The sequence below is a fragment of the Cyprinus carpio genome, chromosome A2, assembly GCF_018340385.1.
Source record: "Cyprinus carpio isolate SPL01 chromosome A2, ASM1834038v1, whole genome shotgun sequence".
NCBI classification, from domain to species: domain Eukaryota; kingdom Metazoa; phylum Chordata; class Actinopteri; order Cypriniformes; family Cyprinidae; genus Cyprinus; species Cyprinus carpio.
The window spans coordinates 25,846,041-25,869,308 of NC_056573.1; the positions used below are offsets into that span (position 1 = coordinate 25,846,041).

The 23,268-nt window shown below is 34.1% G+C and overlaps 1 pseudogene; it reads right to left on the bottom strand.

The window, feature by feature from the left end:
• Positions 1–844: 844 nt before the first annotated feature.
• Positions 845–21,898, bottom strand: LOC109079572 (annotated as a pseudogene).
• Between the last annotated feature and the right edge of the window lie 1,370 nt (positions 21,899–23,268).

A 23,268-nucleotide genomic window follows, 5' to 3' on the forward strand; every position in this document is an offset into this window, starting at 1 on the left:
CAGAATGAAAGTCCAAACAGCTGATAAAACATCACAATAATCCACAAGTAATCCACACCACTCCAGTCCAACAGTTAACATCACGTGAAGCCAAAAGCTACTTTTTTGTAAGGTACAAATACATCAAGTTGTTTTAACTTTAAAATCATTGCTTCTGGCCAAAATATGAGTCCATAATAACATTTCCTCCACTTTAAAAGTTCATCTCCTGTTGTCCTCTCACATAAAAACCCACCAATATATTTGTTTAGAACTCTTTTAGACTGTTTTGGCTTGTAAACAGTGCTTGATCTGTGCATGTTTCTCACTTGGTTCAGATGAGATGATTTTTTCAATGGAGAAAGGAATATTATGGAAGCAAAGGTTTGAAGTTAAAAATGTCTTAATTATTATCTTTTCAATTTACAAGATGTTAACTGATGGACTGGAGTGGTGTGGATTTCTTGTGGATTATTGTGATGTTTTTATCAGCTGTTTGGACGCTCATTCTGACGGCACCCATTCACTGCAAAGGAACCACTGGTGAGCAAGTGATGCAATGCTAAATTTCTCTTTTGGGTGAAAGACATAACAGGCAATGGTGAAAATCCAATGCATTCACTAACCTTAGCGAAGCACCAAGTGTTGATTTTAGATCGATGGACACAAGTGCTCAGATGTTGACCAGATGACCAGAAACATCAGATACATTTCAGATTTAAAACCACATTTTAAAGTAACCCAGATCCAAAGTAAAAAAAAAATAAAAAAGAAAGAAGGAAAGAAAGAAAGAAAGAAAAATGATCGCATCTGTTTGTGCTCTTGCATGCAACATGATCTGATCTGTACATATCAACAGTGTAAATTCAGGCTAACTGTTTATTGTAAAATCAATAGTAACCAATACACTGTGGTTTCAGGGAATGTGGTCAATTATAGACTTCTGTTTGTTTGTTTGTTTGTTTTTGTTTTAATTGATTAAGCTGCCAGTTTCAATCGCACAATTCTCATAATCTCAAAATCATCCAGGGCAACTGGGGAATGTGATGATGCCTGTCCTAAAGAGGGTGCTAGTGGGACACAGTGTGCTTTGTGTTATGATAAACCACAGATGGACCACCTTTAGAGAAACAAGACTTAGAAAAATAAAAGCGTTCTAGACATATCTGATTAAAGTACTTAGGACGTGATCACCACAAATAATCGGCAAATACACACAGTTTCCATTTTGCTTGAATTATTACTGATCTATTTACATGGCAGTTGTTAATATTCACATCAATAATGCCACTTGGCATACATTCAAAATTCATTATGCACCAATCTTGTTTTTTGTTTTTCTAAAATCATTTTTCTAATTTTACTGCCCGTGTTTGCACATAAAATAATGTACAGCGTCATATTTACATCTTCAAAGTTCAAGTGAGAAAAATCTGCAGCAGTTGACAAGAAACAAACAACTACATTCTTGTTAAGAGACAAGTTTGTAAATCAACCCAATAGTTTACATCTGTTTGCAAGCAATCAACAAATCAACGATTCAGTCGACGCTCACATGCCTGCAAACTGAGCCCACGCACAAACTTTGTATTTCGTTTACAGGCCATTGATATGCAGCATGTTTAAGATACTCAGTAATTTGTGCAAATCAGGATCTATTTATAACACAACAGGCAATGTTATAAAAATGCCACTGTTTACCTGCAAAATATAGAATAAATAAATAAATCTAGAAGATATTTTTACAATAATTTTACATTATATAGATAATACTGTTTTTATTTTATATTATTTATTTATACGTAAATATTAAAACTTTTAAAGTCTACACGGGAACAGCCAACCTTTCTGACCTTTGACCTTTTCAAAATTGTGACTTCTATTGTGACTTTTACTACAATTTATTGTGACTGTAGTAATAAAAAAAAAAAAAATCAACACGGAGAAGCATAACACATTACAAAACTTGTTTCCATCACTGAAATGCATAACTGCCGTAGACCACCAAACATAAAGCGACAAAAATTACAGGTAACTTTAGAAAACGAGGACTAATTTCATAACATATTGCGAAAGCAGTGCAACATTATCCGGTGCCTTAAAAGATGAGGATTTGAAGATTCTCTGAATAACGCTGATTAAATTGCTTATGCTGCGATATGAAGCTTTTGTATAAAAGGCAGGGCGAGAATATTGCAGAATTATATTGCATGTGCAGATCAACATGGATCACAAAAAAACAGCATGATTATTTTGGTTTGCTTGCTAATTTAAATGATCCCTTGCATTTAAGTCTCGACTCTCAGTGCAACCCCGATGCAGTGAAGTATTGCCTTTATCGACACGCCTAACGAAACGGCGTAAAAATGCAAGCATTACACTCCTGTTCGTTAAATTTATAAATTATACGAATAATAAGCATATGTGCACAAACACACACTCACGCACACACAGACCATGTATATGGCTTCTTAACTTGGAATCAAGGCAGTTAAATAGAGGATTTCGTTTGACTTGCTTTTCTCAGTTGACACAGACACAACCAAAACTTGTGTTCAAGCTCAACTTTGGTTTTCGAGTAAATACAATTTGTGTGTTTTCTATCAGAACTTATTTTTTCCCTTTTTTACCTCCTTATTTACATTAAGATATAAGATCGACCAGCGGTCCATAATATATATTTTTAGCTATATTTTACAACAAAATGAAAGACAGGTAATTAGATTGCTACAATAGAGCTTATACAGAAAGAATGGAGACGTTCCAAAAAACTTTCGCAATGCGTCAGATCATTGTCATCTCTTACAAGTCCCTGATTTTCTAGTCGCCCGATTGCATTGTATGAACTCTACGGAAAACACCACGTACTGTAACACATGACAGGATTTCTCCCTTTCACTCGGGACAATAAACACAAATATATTAAGAGGCATCAGAAGCTGTACAGGGGCGGCACTAGCTACACTAGCGAGGCATCTGACCTCGTGAATCCATTCGTAGCAGAGACGTTAAATCTATTAGCGGTAAAGGTGAGGTCACATTAGCGACATTTGCCAACGTGAAACCCACGTTTGTGAGGATTCCTATTGAAATGACTTTCGCCGGCAAAATTTTGGTAAATGTGACCACGCCTTAAGTCTGTCTGAACGCCCTCCCTTTGGTTCCTATGAAAAGCCACCCTACAAGCACGGGACTCGAGCAAAAAGAACGAACTGTGACTCACAAAAAGTATCGCAAAGAGTCTCAGAGTTCTCGTCAGAGGTTGGACGATAGCCGGGATCTGGCTGTGAAGTCCGTCTCGGGAAGGCTGACTATGGAATCTTTCTTGCGTATAGCCGAGTCCGGTCCCACTACGGCGGGCGGAGTGCCTGTAGGGGGCGGCGTGGACGGGTAATTCCCAACTGCGTCCGCGGAGGCTTGGTGGGGGAGTGCCATTCTCTGAAGCACTGCGCTCCGGACCCCGGAAGGCCCCGGGATGGCAGGATGGGGTGCTTGAGGTGGGCCGATCGATGTTGAGGAGACGGGGGTTGACGGTGGTGGGCTGGGTGCGACGGGTGGTGCGCCATCTTGTGGCAGGGAGGGTTGGGAAGCTGACAGGGCTCTGGCATCCTGTGTCAGGCTCCCTGTTTGTTGCAATGGTTGGGTTCCTTTGGGCCGTGTGGGACTGGGGAGGTGCTGTTGGATGAGGGACAGTTGAGATCCGGAGTGCGTGCCCATCGGTCCGCTCCCGTACTGGAAAGTTCGTCCGCCTGCTACTGCTAGTGGGCTTTGAACCGGCAGACTGGCCATAGTGCCACCGGCGAGTGCGGCAAGTGCCGAGTGAGACTGCTGTGGAGAAACCGTCATCGGACTAGCAAGGCTTTGCACTACCTGGAACCGTCGGACCATCCGGGGTGACTGCATGGTGCTGGGACCCACCATCGGACCAAACTGGGGACAGAAGCTCATCGCCACCGCCTGCTGTAGAGTAGCAATGGCAGAACTGCCGCCCTGAGGCTGGCCAGGCGGAGCAAAGAACCCGCCGGGGATGGAGGGCGTCATGGACATGGCGCGTGGGCGCTGCAGGTCGATCAGCTTCACCATCTCGCGGTCGTACTTGACGATCTCTTGGATCATCTCGTTCTCATGGTTGTTTAAGGTGCCGGAGTTTAAGTCGTGCTGCACTTTGTTCATTAGGATGGAATTCTTTTTTCCTGCAATGAGAGATGAAAATAATTGCCATTTTTCAAGAGTACGGTATACTTTTGCATTCCATTAACATAGCATAAAAAGTACAGAATTATCCCAAATTTTAAGAATTAAAAAAAAAAAAAACTTTTTTTAAAAAAATGGCAAGACAAGTAAATAATCCCACTTTTTTCACTTTATCAAGCTTAATCCTACAAACATGCTAACAAATGTATTGTAAGAAATATTATCAAATAAATACATTAATGTTTCTGTTTATTTTATAATTGTTTTTTTAATATATAATTAAATAATTGATTAAATATTTTGTTAATTTCTTGTTGATGGTAAAAATTAACAAAATCATAGTTTCATTCCCTATTATGTAAATTTCACATAATTATGTAGTATGTAGAATTTGCCTTAATAATAATAATAATAATTATAAAATGATTATCATAAACAACAACAATTATTATTATTTTGTTCAAGTGTTATTAATATTTTGTTCAAGTAAAAAATATGTTTAGAAAACATACTGAATCACATTTTTTTTTTTTTAAATCTATTCAAATGGATGCATCTTATGGACACATAAAAAGTAACAGAAAACTCACTATAGCATCTTTTAGTGCACTACTTCTTGGCAAAATCAGCATTTTTATCCCCAATAAAAGTCTAGAGGAAAAATACAGACTTGATACAACTTGCTCTATGAACAAAAGCAATATTCAGTGGTCCAACTTTAAATTGATGATTTATGCGATTTTACAAATGGTTTAACAATAGGTATGGATCAACAACAACCGACTGGTCTGTTAATGACATTATTTAGTGTGTTAACCTATTTTTTTCTATATACTATCATATTTTAACAGCAGTTCTTTAAACATCCATTTCGAGGCATTACATCTCAGTATGTGTATTTGGCATATGCTAAAACACTATGAAAAATTGTTCTTAAATTTATCCTTGTTAAAGCTTTCATCCATCACAGCCATATAAAAAACGCCTTTGTAATAAACTCACTGCTTTCAACTGCAGTGAATTTAAAACACAGTCAGATTTCAAATCGCCTGCTGTGAGCAATTGTCTTGTTCCTATGCAGAATCCACAGGCTCTTTATTAAAAAACTATGATAGATTTGAGGAAAAAAGACTGTGCCTTTTACTTCTTGAATATCTATCATCAGTTACCCTGTTCAAGGACTGTGCTAATTGTTTATGCTGTACATGGCTAAGTAACACGTCAGATCGAATCCACATTTTGCTTTTAAACCCACCAGAACATTTACATTAGAATTCAATGAGACAAGGGCATTACTGTTAACAGGTTTTCTGTTGTTTTTTACGAGCTCAACATTAACAAGTCAATTTTACGACCTGTGGTAATCAACACAGATGCAGTCCTTAAAGCTTAAGCTGTATTTACCTCTGAATAATCCTTTAAGGCATTAAAATGTTCACATTTCTGTTCTTTGAGAAGGTGTTTCAGGTTTCGCTTAGCTTACCGAGGTGGTGTAGTTGGTTGGTGGCTGTATTATAGGAAGCTCCTCTTCTTGGTAATGGGATACTCCTCCAAAACCTCATTAAAATTGTCCACAGAGAGCGAATACAGGCGACAGTAGGTCTCTGCTCGCACACTCGCCGTACGACGGCCCCGCGTCAGCAGACAGATCTCTGAAGGAGAGGAAAAAACACACACATTTAAGATTCAAGAGCACCAGAATAATAAAAAAAAACATCTTGATATTGCCGTTCTCTTGGGGAAAGAAACTTTGTGACCTTTTCTAGATGCCAAGTATTTTTAAATTGCTCGAAAACTAAAACCCTGAAGAGTCCTCCATTGAACAGGGAATGACTTTATTTATCTTATTTCTGAATGTGGTTAGTAATTTTTATTTGTCTTAATTCATTAGTATGCTGATTTGAATGCTTATTACAAAGTGGCGAATATATTCTTGCTTTATTAAGCTCTCATGTCTTAAAAATGAAGAGTGTAATTATTTCAGCGCTAAAATATTTTCCCGTATCCTATTTTAAATGGATATTCTGTCTAACTTTCCTTCTGTGGAACACACAAAAAGATATTTTGAAGAACATTTGGGATCCAAACATCATTGGACCCCATTGAATTTCATTGTGTGAACAAAAAGAAAACAAGTATTCCACAGAAGAAAAAAAGAAGTCTCTTTTGCTCACCAAGACTATGGTGCAATTCTGACTTTTATCTCAGATTTCTGACTTTTTTTTCATAATTGCAAGATATAAACTTACATGAGTTAGTAAGAATTCATAAACTTGCAATTCTGAGAAAAAAGTCAAAATTGCAAGATATAAATTTTGCAATTCTGAGAAAAACATCATATAAATGCCGGAAAAAAGCTTCCATACAAAGGCTGCCAAAAAAAAAAAAAAAAAAAAACTGTAAAAACTGTAACATTGTGAAATACTGCAATTTAAAATAACTGTTTTCTATTTGAATATATTTTAAAATTATTACAAATTATTTAAAATCAGCATTAGAATGATTGCTAAAGGATCATGTGACACTGAAGACTGGAGTAATGATGCTAAAAATTCAGCTTTAATCACAGAAATAAATTAAATTTTAAAACATATTACAATAGAAAGCAGTTATTTTGAATTGTAATAATATTTCACAATATTACTGTTTTTCCTGCATTTTTTATCAAATAAATGCAGCCTTGGTGAGCAGAAGAGATTTCTTTAAAAAACATTAAAAATCATAATTATTCTAAACTTTTAACTGGTAGTATTTATACGTCATACATACATACATATATACATGGCCTTGTTTCACGGTGAGTGTTCAAGGTTATTTTGTGTCTATATTTAGAGAATCACACACACACACACAGGTTCCCTGGAATAAAATTCACCCCACACAATATTGAAACACAACTAACATCTAGCTCCTCAGGATGGGAGAGAAATAACCCATATCAGGATCTTAAGATGATAATAGTCATTATTCGTAGTTGTTGTTGGTCGTTCTTTGTTCTTTGTTTTTGGTCCTGACCCATCCATCAGGGTCCTCTGTGTGTTCGGTCCATTTCCCTTTCTGCTCCCCAAATCAATCCAGAAAATCCAATTCACAACCTTGGAAGCCTTAGTGCATTTTAGAGAACTTCGTCATCCAGCGGCGTTCATCCGGAGTGGGGTCATTTATCAAACCAAAGGCAGTAAATTAAAGCCACAATCACAGTTACGGACATAAAGGTGAGCACACACACTCATGCACCAGTGCAACACAAATACCCTTGTGTGGACGAGCACACGAGCACAACACCTCAATTGCATTGAATTTGTTCTTTCTTCTGATTATACACCTTTAAAATGCACTCACATACTGTATACACGAATGCTACTGCAAGCCATAAAGAAAAGTCTCTTAGACAACAAATGGAGAAAATAAAAAATAAAATTATTCTATTTCAGCTAGTTCCAATGTTTCTCCTCGTTTTGTTTTAGTTGAATTGTAGTTTTACTAAAATAATTAAAACTAATTAAACTAAAATCAATAAAATTTATAAAACCTATAAAGACCTATTTAAAAATGGCAAATTCGCACAAACAAAATAACTATAAATTTTAATAAAATTAAAGTGAAAACAGAAAATATAAAAATAATAATCTAATTTAAAATATTAACATTATATAGTTATAATTTGTAAAGTCTCATGCTTTTCAGAAGTTTTTCTTTAAAAAAAAAGGCCATGCATACATTTAATTTTTAAATGAATACATTTACTTAATATTACAGTATATAGTCTTTGTTGTACTGGGTTTATGGTAATATAAAAAATAAAATTGAAAATTGAAAATTTAATAATTTTAATAATTTAATTAAAATTTTTAATTTTGCAATATGATAATAAGAATTTGGAGGGAAATGTGCTTGTCTTGAAAACCAAAATACAAAAATCTTGTTTTTATTTTTATTCAAAATATATACTTCTATTTCATTTTTAAGTGCATTTACATTTTAGAGATCTATAATTTACACAAAGCATAAGGGTTAACCACATTAAATCTGTCAAAAAAATATGATAAAAATAAACATCTTCAAATTAATAAATAGACTTAGCCTAGTATTTGTTTAATTTTGTTTAATTTATGTAAGTATAAATCATTACATTTAAAAATGTTTAAAAAATTGCAAATTGCATTATCAATTCAATTGCTAATGAGAATTTAGAGGAAAAAAATGTGCTTAATTGTCCTGAATATAATGTACTATAATTATATATATATAAAATATATAATATATATATATATATATATATATAATTGTCCTGAATATAATGTCTAAATACAAAATTTTATTTTTTTATATATATATATATATATATATATAGTGCCCTTTTATTTGATTGAGGTGACATTTCTCATCCATTATTTTTTATTTCGCCAACTGAATTCTACAAGAAACATTTGAGAACTTCATTAAGTCTGAGCTCTAAAAACAGCAGTACAGTTTTCCTGTGGTAATACTGAGACTGATCCTTCTACACACACGATCAGGCAGCTTCCCTCTTTTCCTCCTTGATCTCAGGCTACACAAGACATCAGTTTATGTTTGACCTTTCCAAGGTCACGCGCCGAGAGCCTCTTCCAGAGCCTCCTGCCCTCTGCAGCTGAGATCGGCTGACTCATGTGGATTTAAGGCTGCAGAGGGATCGTGTTCCTCTCCTCAGCACCACTCTCTCTCTGGATCTCTCCGTCAGCTCATAACCATCACAATTTAATTCAACACTGCTGCACTTCTGCTTTCCAGAGGTTTCAGAGACTTTTGCAACTTAAGAAGCAAAAACAGTGTCCTAACAAGGAGCAACATGACACGTTTCAGCAATACTTAATCTATCCGCACTAAAGGCAAAAATGCTTTCATTGGATTTGAAATGTTTACTGTGGGAGGGCTTGTCACAAATATCAAGCTGAACTTGTTTCAGTTGTGGTTAGGATGCGCTGTTAAGGCCTGTTCATATAACGGGTGTGGTCAACGTCTTATTTTAATACCACTGAGATACTATTATAATTTTAGCAATATGTAAAATTATTATATATTTTTATATTTTCTGTTTTCATAAGTTTTTGTCAAAGTTTTTGTCATTTTTATTATTTTATTTTTTTATTTTTTATTAGTTGGTTAATTTTTATGTATGTATTTATTTATTTATTTATTTAATTGTGTGTGTGTATGTGTGTGATATATATATATATATATATTTATTTATTATATATATATATATATATATATATATATATATAGGTTTGGTTATATATATATTTTATTTATTTATTTATTTAATTGTGTGTGTGTATGTGTGTGATATATATATATATATATATTAAGGTATTTTAAGATTTTTTTTATATTTTATTTCTGCTATTTTATTTTTATTTTGTTTTTAAAATTTTAATATTGACAGATTTCAATCTGCTGCAAAATCTACATAGAAAAAAATATATAAATAAAAAATGTTATATAAAGTATCAAATTTGTGTCAGATGTTTCTTGTAATAATTGATGTATTCCTGCTGAAATGATTTTGTCCATGAAAAACTGCTGAACAACAGTAAAAGTGATTGCACCTTAAGGACGATAACTATAACAATAATTACGCACGGATAATGGCACAGAAGAAAGATATGGATTTTGATTGGCTGTTGATGTTTTTTTTTGTTTTTTTTTTCAGCTGGAAAAAAAATTGCTCTGAAATGATTCCAAACTATCAGAGCTATTTTTAAACATCAACAACCAATCAAAATCTATTTGACTGCATTTATGTGCACAGAATATAACTGAAATGCATGCTTAGAATAAACAGTTGTTGTGAATGTACAGTACAGTTGAAGGTATAGTTATCATTCTCGTGTGAACAGGCCTTTAGTCTTAAGATGGAGCAGCTTCGCTGATGACAATGAAAAGCATAGCATTTTAATGTTAAAAAACTCTCATGCGATTTTAATGTTCACGATTGTAAACCTCTTCCTGAAGAGTGCAAACTGAGGTGCATTCAAAACATTGCTCTGTTCATTTTAACAGATTTGGAACAAGTAGATCTTTCATGCTAGCACATGGGGAAAGGTTGGTGGTGGTGGTGGGGGGGGGGGTATATTCAGTTTGATGCAACAGAAATTATGCACTTCACCTTTAAATGTTTGGAAAATACAAGTGGTCTACTAAATGAAGTCAGAAACACTGACTAGATAATATAATGAGTGCTTAAATTTAGATTTTTAAATCACAATGAGAACTAAATAATGAGATCAAGATCAGGCTAGATGAAATGCATGAAGTAAAAGTAAAAAATGTTGATTGCGAACATGAATGTGCCTTTAAAGTTCAATTCATTTACGGTCGATATAATTACAATACTAAAATAGAAGGGGTCACACCATGTCTAGCTTAAATGATTTAATTAACATTTTATGTCATAGGGTTCAATAAGGATTTGAGCAGTTTAATTAAGTAAATTGATGGTTTGATTCCATCTGTTTTACGAGGTTAATTTGAGTGCGATCGTACCTCCGAAGTAGGAGCCGTCGGAAAGTTTCATGCCAACCGTTCCTTTGGTAATCACGTTCACCACGCCGTGCTGGATGAAGTACATCTTCTTGCCGATGGTTCCCTCACGGACGATGTAATCGCCTGGCTGGAAGACCTCGAAACGGAGCTTCGTCAGCATGGCTGTCACAAAGTTGGGCTCGGCGTTGGCGAACAGGGGCATGGAGGCCACCAGCTTCCGGCAGTTGAAGTTCACGATTTCCTGAAGGTGGAGGAAACAGATGGAAAGAAGTCCAGAGGGTGAGAGAAATACATAAACTCATATTTCACATACACAACATTTACATAAACATAAGGATGAATCACATGAAAACCGTCAAGAAAAGTTTGGGAGGGATGGATGGATGGATGAAATTTTTATATAACATTAAGTAATTTACATAATATTTATATAATTGCTAAAATAATACTTAATGTTATTTTAAAATGTTAATAATAATAGTAATAATTTGCAAATAAAAATAAATTTACCAGAAAATGTTATAGTGATAATGCATGAATAAATATTACAGCCTAATATTTGTTGTAATGATTTAATAATAATAATAATAATAATAATTTGCAAACATAAAATTAAAGTACTTATTATAGTATGTTATAGCTTAATATTTAAATTTTAATTTTTATTTAAATGTAATTTATGCTTATAAAATAAAATAATTTTTCACCAGAAATGTTAATAAAAATAATATAAATAATACATATTTTCATGATGATGATGATAATAATAATAATAATAATAATTTGTATGGGGAAAAAATTAACATATTACTAGTCTAGTAATTTTGGTATGGAAATTAATTTATGCTAGTATAAAAAAATACCTTTTACCTGAAGGTGTAATAATAATAATCATCATCAATTTGCGTGGAACAAAAAATAAAACTTGTTATTATGGTATATTGTAGTCTAATATTTGTTGTAATGCATATATAATTGTTGTAATCTAATATATCATTTGATTATGACGTAAAAATTTTGCAGTTCACCTTAATGAATCATATTAAACATCTATACTCAAGTAGCTGAATGTTTGTTAGGAGCTTTATATTCTCTAAAACAGCATCAAATGCAGTGAAAGCTGGAAGCCATTCTCAGAAGGGATTTATCTGTTTACTGTGACACAAATGAGTTTGGAAGCCGTTCCCGCTTCAGCGTGCTTTCATTGTTTTAGAAAGCTCTGCGAAAACTGCAGGGGCTTCTGGGAGATTTATTCCACTGATGTTTACATACATAGACAGACCTTTGCAAACACACAGATAACCAAATACACACACACACACACACACACACACTCACCTCTCTGAGCGGCTCGTTCAGCTCCTCTAGGATGCTTTCTTCATCAAACATCTTACCCTGGTAACGGTGCTCATAGTAATCATGGATTTTCTGTCGGAAATCTGCTGGAAGTTTGTGGAAGGACATGTACTGCTCCACTTGTTTATACTGCAGAGACAAAGACAGAAATGTAAAGAAAATGAGGAAGTTTCTTCATCCCTAGCACTTTCAGTAGTAATGCACTAATGCATAGTATCATGTCAGTTCTTTAAATTAAATCTTTATCATTAACTAAAACTGAAACTATTTAAGCATTTTTGTTTATTGAAATAAGGTTGAAATAAATTAAAATATAAATACTAGAAGAAAAACGCACAAATAGTTTTTTTTGTTGTTGTTGTTTTGTTTTTTTCTTGTTTTTTGCCAAGGCAACATTTCTAATTGTCTTTTAGTTCAATCACTAAGTTCAATCACTACAATTTCCAACTGGAAAAAAATAAAATAATAATAATAATAATAATAATAATAATAATAATAATAATAATAATTTAAAAATATAAATAAATACAATTTTATCAAACTACAAATATTTTATAAAACTCTAAATATTAATAAAAACTAATAGTATATAAATAACAGTAAAATAACACTGCTTTAAAAATACAAGTAAGACTGCTAATTGTGACAGCCACTTCAAAGAGAGGCAGGAGATTCACAGGACTTCAACACAAGCAAACTGACTAAACATCTAAAGAAAATTGGTATCATCTGGAGTACAAAACATTCACAGACACGAGCCATGCCAAGGTTATTCAACACACACTGTATGCTGGTCAATATCCAAGAAAAATGAGGCCAGGAGAGAACAGACAAAGAAAATCACAGGACAAATAACAGAGTTCATCACTCTTGATGATTAATGCTTCTTTGGTCATTTGGACTCAACTGTATGTTTTGCCAAGTCCAGATTGTAGTAGTCCAAAACACAGAGTACTCAAAAAAAAAAAAAAAAGATATTCACCTAAATGAACACTGATAAAGCATAAATAATATACCAAACATAACAATATACACCTTGAATGGATGAAAATCATCGGCCAAATACATAAACGCCAAAGTCATCTGGGTACTACATGAGGTAAGCTACTCCCAAGAAAACAAGTCATGGGTTATGAATCATCATTTTAAATGACTGAATGTGTGAATATTATTTATATCAGGACAATATCAGTTGTGAAAGAGTGAAGTAGTCAATATATATATATATATATATATATATATATATATATATATATATATATATATATATATATATATATATATATATATATAATTTAAATAAAAAAATATATATAGACACATGTAAAAATATATATATATATATATATATATATATTAGATGAAAAACTTGTTTCAGTTAGTTGCCAAAGCAACATTTAATTTAAGAATAAATAAATAAACATTTAATAAACATTTACTTTAAGAGTGTAAAAAATACTGAACTCTAATTAAAACTGAAATAAAAAATAAATGGAACTTAATAATAATAACATTATACACAACAAAATCACTAAAATAAAAATATACAAATAAAATGTATTATATATTTAAAACTATAATAGTATCTCAATTATATTAAAATATCAAATTGTTACAAATTAAAAAGTGTCAGGGAAGAGAAAATATGAGAGATAAAATAAGGTAAATATAATTTGATCAAGCTGTACATATGTCAAATTATGCTAGATAATTATAATAGAAGCAGAGTTATTCATAACATGTCATTTCCACCAGATAAGGCATGTTAATTTTAGATTGTGGTGGAAATCTTCATTAAATCACAAGGAGGAAAAAATCTCCTGTGAAAAGACCTACTAAGAGGGTGAAAATTTGTTTTAAAACAAGCTCACTTTCTAAAAGGGCCAAACAGGTTGTTGAAGAAACATCCATGTCAGCATAAAAACTTTTAATGTTTTCTGTCATTGCTCTAATCCAGCTCCACGTTCTTCAAGCAATGTACGACCCCCAAATCCCAGCCTCAGATCATTAGTTAACACTGACGAGCCAAACATCCCTCAAACTGTGTTATTTCCAGAGACAGAAAGAGAACAGTAATGATGGAATGATCTAGGCAAAACAAAAGAAAGCAGGTCAGAGCGGAGGCATTAGCATTGCAGTCGTGTGTGTTCCCTGTTGCACAGCAGCATCTGCTGACGCAGGTGTTTGTGAAGCACCTGTAAAGGTCCCTGAACCGCTTGTGAGAGTAATTGCCTGTGTGTTCGTATAGCTTTATAAAGGCCCCACTACTGCTCTCATTCTACAACTTCATAGGAACATGAAAGTGGGCTGCATCTGTCAGCGCCGGGTCAACAGTGTTCAAAGATTGGTTTTAAAAGGAGGTCACATGAAAAACATTTCCATTCATCTTTTGAAATAAAGCTAGAATAGATTTTAGATTTTTAGAACTTCCAGAGTTTCAAATAATAATAATAATAATAATAATAATAATAACAACAATAATAATAATTTTACGTGATATTTTGAAATGACAGAGTTCAGTGTACTACATTTTAAAAAACTGAATGTCCAGAAATTCAAAAATAACATACGAACAAACAAAATTTTTATTGAACTTTTGAAATAATATATGAACCACATTTTAGAATTTTAGAACTTCCAGAGATTCAAGAATTTAGTGATCTTCTGACTGAATAACAGAGTTCAATATAAGCTACTAGATTTTAAGAATTTAAACACACACACACACACACACACACACACACACACACACACACACACACACACACAAACAATGTTCAATGTATTAGAGTTCAATGTACTAGATTTTGGAATTTCCAGAACAAAACAAAACAAAACAAAACAAAATATCCTTTATCTTTTAAAATAACAGTTCAATTTAATAGATTTTAGACATTTAGAACCTCTAAAAATTCAAAAACAAATCAATAAAAATGTCCTTGATTTTTGAAATAGCAGAGACTAGATTTTAGAATTTTCAGAGATTTAAAAAATACTTTTACTAATTTGACTTGGTATTTTAAAAGTAACAGAATTAAATCTTTTAGATTTTACAATATTAGAACTTCCAGAGATTAAAAAAAAAAATTATCTTTTGAAATAAAGTGTTCAATGCAATAGATTTTTAGAATTTTAGAACTTCCAGAGATTAAAAAAAAAAAAAAATTGTCCTTGATCTTGCAATAAAAGAGCTCAGTGTACTAGATTTTTAGAATTTTAGAACTTAGAGATCAAAGCATCAATGACAACAGATGTTATTTAAACAAACTATTATACTGTAGGTACAGTTGCAAAAACAGGGGTTCCAGTCTCATATTTCAATATGAGGGATTGAACTGTAAGGTGAAAGTCAAAGTCAAAGTGATGTGACGTAGCCAAGTACAGTGTCCCATTCTCGGAATTTGTGCTCTGCATTTATAAGTGCACTCTGTGCATCATCTGGACTGTTTTGAACAGCCTTGATTGGATCTATACCCTGAAACCGCTTCTCCCAGCATTTCATTGATCCAGATGCTTCACGGTAAAGATGTCACTCAGTTTAAGCAGTAGCAGTGTTGATCTAAGTGGTTCACTGATGGACCGATAAAGGAAATTGTGTTTAATGGGTAAGTTAGAAGAAAGTAATGTGATACAGCTGGACTGATAAACCAGTGTTACGTCGAACTGTATCTTCTCTCGCCTCATTTACAGCCAAATTAAATGAAAACTGAGTCGCCGCTGATGGAGCCATTTACTGATCGGTGTGAAAGGTTATGCACAAGGACAGGTCAGGACATGCCACTGTTCTCACTGGTTTAGCATGCAAACGCTGATGTTATTCATACTAACATCAGAGTAAAATTTGGAGTTCATATAGACACACACACACACACACACACACACACACACACACATATATATAGTAAATATGACACAGGTCTGAACACAAAGAATATATATATTTTTTTTCTTTTTTTGTGGAAACTGCTTTTTTTCAGGATTCTTTGATGAAAATAAATTATTAATGTCTTTCAGAAAAATCATGCTGACTCCAAACTTTTGAACTTCGCTGTGTGTGTTTACTTAGCTGTACTGTGGGGACAGAGTTAGTTCAGACAAAACCTCCATTTTTCAACACCTGCAGACGTCCTCCAAAGAACAATGATTCATAAATATTGTAAGCAAAGCACAGAGTTTTCTTTTCTTTTAGGGCTAAAGTTGTAGTCTGTAGAGCATAAGGTTGCAAAACCAAGGGGTTTTGATTTCCAGGAAATGCGTAAACTGATCAAATAAAAAACTTTATTGCAATGTAACTCACTTTAAAAAAAAAAGCGTCTTCCAAATGCATAAATATAATCTAAATGCAGTCACCTAATTAGCTTTTAATATAAATGTAAAGCAATAAAAGTCTATGATACTGCCTCATTTAGGGAGCGAAGTAAATGTGTGTGTGTGTGTGTGTGTGTGTGTGTGTGTAACTAACAGAGACAAAAGGTTAGAAAATATAAATATGGTTAGTCTGAAATCTGAGGGCAGAAATCCATATTCCATTAGTTCCATATAACATAATTCTTGAGAAGTGTGAATATCCTCGTTTTCATGGATTTAACTGCTGTTATAATTCTAATAGCGAGCGCTCACTCTTTAATCTGCCAGATCTCTTCTTAGGCCTGACCTTTTTATGCCTGTCTTAGCAGTAGTGTAAAAAATTAATTTTCAAAGTTGTTAATAAAACAACAGTTACAAAAAAAAACTGGGGGCTAAAATAACCTAATTTGATGATACTGTGTTCAGTGTTTTTGGATTATGTATTACAATAAGTCTGCAATTTGCAATTAATTCAATCTGTTACTTCTTGTTTCTTTGTAATTATTTGTGAAACTGACTAGCAATTCCTGACTGAAAAATGTTTCAGAGTAAATTTTTTCAGTTGTAGTTAAGCACACACTATGATGAAGCGTCAATGGACAATTAACATGGTTAGTTGTCTGTTGACGTTCCACACTCATCAGGAATCACCCGATTAAACTGCCTCTGAATTATTCACAATTATTCTCTTCTGTAACCTAAAATGCATCTCACATCAAAATTCAAAACCTCCACAGATCTAAATTCTCTCCCATCCTAAGAGGCGGTTATGTGTGTCTCTGTGCAGAGTGTGTGTGTGTATTTATAAACAGGCTTTCTGTTAGACATGCTCTAAATCTGCAGCAGTGCACTGAGCGTTTCTGACTGCTTCTGTGCCTCTGCACATCTCTGCGGTTCACTCCAGTGACAGGACGGGGACCATCCTCTCACCGCCAGAAATAGCACACAGATCACACGCACCGCTCAGGTTGCAAGAACACAAGAAGCTCCAAAAAGACTTTAGGATTACCATAAAAATAAAGCCCGGAAAAGATCATAACATCATTTTTATGTGATTGTAATACTGTGGTATTCTTGTCCTTTTCAAATGGTATATATTAATCAAAAGTGTTGTTTTAAGTTAATAGGGGTGTTTGGTAAGGCAAGCATTAAAATAACATTAAAATGCTCAGTACAGACATTTTTAATGTTAAAAAAGGTTTCTGTTTCAGATAAACACTGTTCTTTTGAACATTCTATTCATTAAAGAATCCAGAAAAAAATGTATCATGGTTTCCCCAAAAACATGAAGCAGCACAACTGTTTTAAACACTGATAATAATCAGAAATGTTTCTGAGCAGCAAATCAGCATATTAGAATGATTTCTGAAGATCATGTGACACTGAAGACTGGAGTAATGATGCTGAAAATTCATCTTTATGTCACAGGAATAAATTATATTTCAAAATATATTAGAACATAGAAAACAGTTATATTAAAATTCTAATAATTTCACAATTTTACTGTTTTTACTGTATTTCTGATCAAATAAAATGCAACATATTCTTTTAAAGACAGTGTTTTCATGCACCCACACACACACATTTTCAACCTCAGTGTTTTAAAACAGTCTAAATTGACTAAATGACAGTATTATAATCCCAGGGCACCATATTGATTCCTACCTAAAGATTTTCCAGTCTAGGTAGAAGCAAACAAAACCCTGGTCCCTCATTCCCTGTATATCAGATAAATGAAAACCAGGGAGCCGAGCTGTATGTGTGTGTGTGTGTGTGTGTGTGTGTGTGTGTGTGTGTGTGTGTGTGTGTGTGTGTGTGTGTGTGTGTGTATGTGTGTGTTGTGAAGTCCTGGTGTCCTCTTGCTGAAAATAAAGATGAAGAAGTCTAATTTCAGGTTGGGATCAGAGATGTATTATTCACCGCACTGATTCTAGAATAAATCACCTCATTACGGTAGTAAGCACATTTCTGCCTGCAGGTACAGTGAGCCGAGCCAAAGCTAGCCTGCCCTCGAGTGCCTCAACAGAGTCTCAAGTCAGCCAGAAAGTCTCACTGTTATTCAGCAAAAAAAGAATCATTAAGCTTTAAGGAGTCAAAACCACATTTCAGAGAAACTCAAACTTTGTTTCGGTCTTATTGTGATGCATTAGTCAGTAGTGAGAATTGGTCCCTAATACACATATATAATTTATTTTACATATTTTACATAAATCCCTCGAGAACCTGATGTTTCTTTCCGGGAACAGTTTCATCCTGAAGGTCTTGGGGAGAACACATCAGTCACATCAGTCACAGAAAACAACATTGATGAAGTACTGCATTAATTAAATAGTCTCAATGTTTATCTACCCATCTGTACCAATGACAGTCTTTGGGACAGACGGAGACTCTAGCGTATTTTGAGACTGCTAATGGATGAAGTGAAAGAATCACCGGTGATTACGGATATTAGGCGCTTCTGCACGGAGAAGATGAATGATTCCAGAAGGTTAGTGCAATAAAGAGAAGCAGAGAGAGAGAAGACAGAGATCTAGGGATATTTGTCATGCCTTTTTCCTCAGGCTGTTCAGAGCAGCAGCGGGCGGTAAGGAAAGCTCAGTGAAACCCGAGAGATACGGTTTGGTGTCAGTCTGCTGCAGTGGCAGCTGCTGACTGCAGAAGAGAAAGAGAGAGAGAGTTTAGAGAGAGAGTTTAATATAGGAGCACAATTCATGAGAATAGAATGAATGGGCATTTGGTCTAATTGAAATTCTTCTCTTGTTATTTCCTGAAAAATATGTCAGACCCCCTGTGAGCACTGGAGCAGCGGGAATCTATAACCTAGAGTCACATAAACAGACTTTTAATTATTGTCAAAAATGTCTAATGCACACTGCCGCATATTCTGGCTAAGAACCATTCGCTTGGACAGGAACAAACCGTTTGATTGACGTACAAAGAGATCAATCATCTCAGACAGACCAGCAGATGACAGTGACTGAAAACACAGGAAAATAAGACTTTGAAATTACTTAGTCTTGACTGATTTTGAAGGAAGTCTCTTCTGTTCACCAATGCTGCATTTAATTGATCAAAAATACAGTAAAAATAGAAATATTCTGAAATATTATTACAATTTAATATAGTGTTTTCTATTGTTGTATATTGTAAAATGTAATGTTATTCCTGTGATGCGCAGCTGTATTTTCAGCATCATTACTCCAGTCTTCAGTGTCACATGATCTTCAGAAATCATTCTAATATGCTGATTTGCTGCTCTAGAAACATGTCTGATTATTATCAGTGTTGAAAACAGTTGTGCTGCTTCATGTTTTTGTGAAGAGCGTCATACAATTTATTTTTCCGGATTCTTTGATGAATAGAAATTTCAAAAGAACAGCATTTTATTTTTGTAAAATGTTTAATGTCTTGTGTCACTTTTGATCAATTGCTAAATAAAACATGAATTCCTTTCAGAAACAGTAGTTTAACGCTGTTTAAATGTTTTATCTGCCAATAGAGTAAGTCTCCCTAAAAACACATAAACAAAGAAATCTGTTGCACAGCACAAATAAAATGCCTATTCCTCTGCAAAACAGGTGCATTGTAATATTGTTTTTGCAGATGCATAATTGAGACTGGCTCAACCTGCTAACTAGAAATTATTTAACAAAACAACACCTGTACACCTTGAAATCTGAAAATGATGCTTTGAGCAAAACCCAGAACACAAATCGTGCACAATCTCTCAGACCAATGATGGGACAGTTTGCTCACCTGTGACCTAGTAACAAATTTTGTATAGAATTTGGAACTAAATAAAAACAAACTACATGAGCCAGATTCACAAAAATCTTCTTAAAAGTTCTTAAGTTACATTATGAAAACGTAATTCCTATATATATATATAAGAAAATCTCAAATAATATAAATAAAAGTGATTGGCTGTGATGTGTGATTGTGTACCATCCTTGTCTAGAACAACTAATTTAAAGCGTTTCACTTACAAATTCTCTCCATCTGTTAACTAATTTTTAAGTAGAAAGCATATCATGATGAAAAATGTTTAGATAAGATAAAAAGCTATGTGTTAAGTAAGTATTTTGTGAAATATAAAATATCTCTAAGTCAGAAAACATGAAAATAGTAGTTAAGAAAAACTTTATTCTTTCCCCACAGGTCTGAAGACTCCTTCAGTGTCAAAACAACTTGTACTTCCTGGGATGTGCACATCTAAAAACCAATGCAACAGCTTTGAAATCCGGCCTAGCAGACTGAAGCATCTTATTTTAAGAAAGCTATTGCCACATCTGTGTCTCCATCGCATCGGGACAGCAGAGCAGCATCTTTCTTCTATCTGATCTAATCTGTCCGGCTCTGTCAATCTCTTTTAGTATCCAGACCACTTCCCAGCCTTCCAGATTTAGTACCCCATCAACACACTTTCATAGCAGCGATAAAAATAAGCAATGCTTGCACACACACACACACACACACACACACACACACACACAGAGCAAAACAGCAGCTGAGCTGAATGTGAAGGAGCTCGCAGCTATGACGCAAATCAAATGGCATCGTTCAATATAAGAAACGTGGAGGGACACAGAATCATAGAAATGTATGCGTCATCCTTCCTCTTCTGGCACTGTAAGAAACAAGGCATGAAATTTCACAGGACTGTCTGTGTCCAAAACACCCCTGGGGCAAAAGACAGACAGAAAGATATAACAGACAATCAACGGTGGTCTCTCTAGTCTAAGAGAATGAAAGTCTGAGCTCGAGGTGTCCTGAGGGATGACAGTCATTCATAAACTTCATATAACAGTACACTTTGAATGCATGCATACATCATACTTGAAAACAGAGTGTGATGACTCATGTCGTCTGCGATTTTATCTTTGTAATACATAAGCGGGTAACACTTTACAAGAAACTTCCATTAGTTAATGTTAGTTAATGTATTAACTAACATGAACGAACCATGAACCGTACATTTATTACAGTATTTATTAAGCTTGGTTAATGTTAGTTAATGAAAATACAGTCAGTCATTGTTAGTTGGTTAATTCACAATGCATTAACTAATGTTAACAAGCTGAACTTTGATTTTAATAATGCATTAATAAATGTTGAAATTAACATTAACTAAATGACCGGAAAATACATTTTAAAAATGTTACCAACCCCAAACCTTTGAGCAGTACTGTATTTTTATAAAATAATAATAATACAGCTCTGTTTATATGGCACATTTCCTTTGTTCAAGGCGAGACATAAAAGTACATCAAAAATAAAAAAAAATAAAGCAACAATTTTAGGTGCACTGCAAAAATTGTGTAGTTTCCCCGTTACAAATATCTACAAAAAAAAAAAAAAATTTAATCAAGATACATTTACTTGAGAAGCCAAATCAATTTTCAGATATTAAGAATGAGATACTAAGTCTTGTTTTCTGAAAAATGTATCCAAATTAATTGAGAAAATATTTTCTTAAGAATTTTTCTTACCTCATCGGTAGATAATTTTTCTTGTTTTAAGCGTTAACTCAAAAGTCATTTTGATTATGCAAGTAAAAGCATCTAAATTTATGAATATTAAGATCTTTGTAATGGAAAACAAGACAAAAATACTAAGGAAGGAAATCATTTTTGCAGTGTGAACTGTCACTTTAAAACTGAAGAGGCCTTTCAAGAGGAGAATTTTCCAAATGGAGTGCAGCTCACAGCACAGAGAAGCAGGTCACTCGTCCCTGACCCCTACAGGTCTATTCCCAACCCCTGTTTCTCTCTGTCTGCCTTTCTTTCTATTTCCCTCTCTCCCATCAGTTCATTATGGTACTTTCAAGGACAGAATCACAGTGTGCCTCACACACACACACACACACACACACACACACACACACACACCTACATCAACTTCACGAGGACACTGGCAGGACACTAATCTGCTGCCTCATCAATTTTAGCTCATCCTGAGAGACACTGTAATATTGCGTGCACATACATGTGCATAAATCGTCTACACAACGCGTGTCCGTCCACTTGATGATATGCAGTCGCCTCAAATTACTGGCTAAAATAGGCGGGAGGCAATCCCTCTCTTTCAAAGCGACCAATCAGAGCACTCCATTGCCTCCACCTATCTTTTTGCATGGTAACAGTGCTGATAAATGATTGGTTGAGCAGAAACGCTGAAGCCGCGCCAAGTCTAATCTACTGTTACAAACACAACGCACAGAAATATGACAGCCACAACCAAGTCAGCAGTGCGGTAGGTAGTACATTAGCTGACGTTGTAGCTGCGGTCTCATCGGCTAAAAGAGCCTGCAGTAAAAACAAACACAGGAAGAGCAAAAGCATATCTGTCCCATTAGCAGTCGTTATTCAATCAACGCAACAGCATCTGAAGAGTTGCTGAGTCAATGCAACACCGACAAACAAACCGTAACAGCTGCACAAACATTAGCTGCACAGTCAGATGGAACAATTGCGACTTTCATGAGTTTTAATGGATGGAGGAGTAGCATCATAAGGTGAAGCAATGGGTTCCTTGATAATGAGAGTTTCAAGACTGAGTTCAAGACTAATAAACTCTAATAAACTAACATTGTAACTGCACTGGATAGTATTAAGTGTCAGACATAGTTGTTATTGTTAAGTAAAACTGAAACTAATAATATTTCAAATCATTTTCAGTACTGAAATCAGTGTTATTTTAGTATGATTGAGATATTATTATAGTTTTTATTTTTGTTTTCTGTAAAAAATTAGGAATGCAAGGGATAGTCAGAATTGCAAAAAAAAACAAAAAAAAACAATGAACTTGCAATTATGAAAAACACAGTCACAATTCTGAGGGGAAAAAAAACAACTAAATCTGAAT